Consider the following 2,736-nt stretch of genomic DNA (forward strand, 5'->3'; position numbering starts at 1 on the left):
AGTCCAGGATCTTCTGGCCTTCATAGTTTCTGGCGAGAAGACTGGTGTGATTCTGATAGGTCTGCCTTTATATGTTACTTGACCTTTTCCCTTACTGCTTTTAATATTCTTTCTTTATTTTGTGCGTTTGGTGTTTTGACAATTATGTGACGGGAGGTGTTTCTTTTCTGGTCCAATCTATTTGGAGTTCTGTAGGCTTCTTGTATGTCTATGGGTATCTCTTTTGTTAGGTTAGGGAAGTTTTCTTCTATGATTTTGTTGAAGATATTTACTGGTCCTTTGAGCTGGGAGTCTTCACTCTCTTCTATACCTATTATCTTTAGGTTTGATCTTCTCATTGAGTCCTGGATTTCCTGTATGTTTTGGACCAGTAGCTTTTTCTGCTTTACATTATCTTTGACAGTTGAGTCAATGATTTCTATGGAATCTTCTGCTCCTGAGATTCTCTCTTCCATCTCTTGTATTCTGTTGGTGAAGCTTGTATCTACAGCTCCTTGTCTTTTCTTTTGGTTTTCTATATCCAGGGTTGTTTCCATGTGTTCTTTCTTAATTGCTTCTATTTCCATTTTTAATTCCTTCAACTGTTTGATTGTGTTTTCCTGGAATTCTTTCAGGGATTTTTGTGTCTCCTCTCTATGGGCTTCTACTTGTTTATTTATGTTTTCCTGGAATTCTTTCAGGGATTTTTGTGTCTCCTCTCTATGGGCTTCTACTTGTTTATTTATGTTTTCCTGGAATTCTTTCAGGCATTTTTGCGATTCCTCTCTGTAGGCTTCTACTTGTTCTCTAAGGGAGTTCTTCACGTCTTTCTTGAAGTCCTCCAGCATCATGATCAAAAATGATTTTGAAACTAAATCTTGCTTTTCTGGTGTGTTTGGATATTCCATGTTTGTTTTGATGGGAGAATTGGGCTCCGATGATGCCATGTTGTCTTGGTTTCTGTTGCTTGGGTTCCTGCGCTTGCCTCTCGCCATCAGATTATCTCTAGTGTTACTTTGTTCTGCTATTTCTGACAGTGGCTAGACTGTCCTATAAGCCTGTGTGTCAGGAGTGCTGTAGACCTGTTTTCCTCTCTTTCAGTCAGTTATGGGGACATAGTGTTCTGCTTTCCGGTGTGTAGTTTTTCCTCTCTACAGGTCTTCAGCTGTTCCTGTGGGCCTGTGTCTTGAGTTCACCAGGCAGCTTTCTTGCAGCAGAAAATTTGGTCTTACCTGTGGTCCCGAGGCTCAAGTTCGCTCGTGGGGTGCTGCCCACGGGCTCTCTGCCGCGGCAGCAACCAGGAAGACTTGTGCTGCCGTTTCCGGGAGCTTCAGTGCACCAGGGTTCCAGATGGTCTTTGGCTTTTTCCTCTGGCGTCTGAGATGTGTGTGCAGAGAGCAGTCTCTTCTGGTTTCCCAGGCTTGTCTGCCTTTCTGAAGGTTTAGCTCTCCCTCCCACGGGATTTGGGTGCAGAGAACTGTTTATCCAGTCTGTTTCCTTCAGGTTCTGGTGGTGTCTCAGGCACAAGGGTCCTGCCGCTCCTGGGCCCTCCCCCATGGGAGCCCAGAGGCCTTATACAGTTTCCTCTTAGGCCAGGGATGTGGGCAGGGGTGAGCAGTGTTGGTGGTCTCTTCTGCTCTGCAGCCTCAGGAGTGCCCACCTGACCAGGCGGTTGGGTCTCTCTCTCACAGTGTCTGGGGGCAGAGAGCTGCTGCGGGCCGGGATCCGGGGGTGTGGGACTTCCGGTAAACACAGAACGTGCCCGGTCCTAGAGGAATTCTGCTTCCCTGTGTCCCAAGCTCACCAGGCAGCTTTCTTGCAGCAGAAAAGTTGGTCTTACCTGTGGTCCTGGGGCTCAAGTTTGCTCGCGGGGTGCTGCCCACTGGCTCTCTGCAGCTGCAGCAACCAGGAATACCTCTGCCTCCGTTTCCGGGAGCTTCAGTGCACCAGGGTTCCAGATGGTCTTTGGCTTTTTCCTCTGGCGTCCGAGATGTGTGTGCAGAGAGCAGTCTCTTCTGGTTTCCCAGGCTTGTCTGCCTCTCTGAAGGTTCAGCTCTCCCTCCCACGGGATTTGGGTGCAGAGAACTGTTTATCCGGTCTGTTTCCTTCAGGTTCTGGTGGTGTCTCAGGCACAGGGGTCCTGCCGCTCCTGGGCCCTCCCCCATGGGAGCCCAGAGGCCTTATACAGTTTCCTCTTGGGCCAGGGATGTGGGCAGGGGTGAGCAGTGTTGGTGGTCTCTTCCGCTCTGCAGCCTCAGGAGTGCCCACCTCGACTTATATGTTTTTACAGAAGTATCCAGATGCCACAAAAGTAGAAACCAGTCATTTCTCAAATAATGCAATTCTACTTCAGGAGCTGTGTCAGAAGCCATGGCTACGGTAATGATTCAGTCTACTGTGTATACTTTGCCTCACGTAACACACCCGTGCTGTCTTCAGGTTCCATTGCTAGACTCAGCCAGGAAAACACTCTTTAGCTAAGAAAATAGAGCGCTTTCAACAGTTTATGCAGTGACAGTAAATATTACAAGGTAAGGATGAAATGTTTTATAAAACAAGAGCACCAAGAATTTTAAGTGAAAATATTATATTTGTTACTTGTTAGTATCTTAAAATTATGAAATTAGAAAAGTGGACAAATGAGACTGGAGAGATGGCTCAGGGCTTTAGAGCACTGACTGATTCTCCAGAGGACTGGGTTTCAGTTATGAGCACCCAACTGGAAGCTTACAACAGTCTGTAACTCCAGTTCTAGGA

Source organism: Rattus norvegicus, chromosome 14, assembly GCF_036323735.1.
Source record: "Rattus norvegicus strain BN/NHsdMcwi chromosome 14, GRCr8, whole genome shotgun sequence".
Taxonomy (NCBI): Eukaryota; Metazoa; Chordata; class Mammalia; order Rodentia; family Muridae; genus Rattus; species Rattus norvegicus.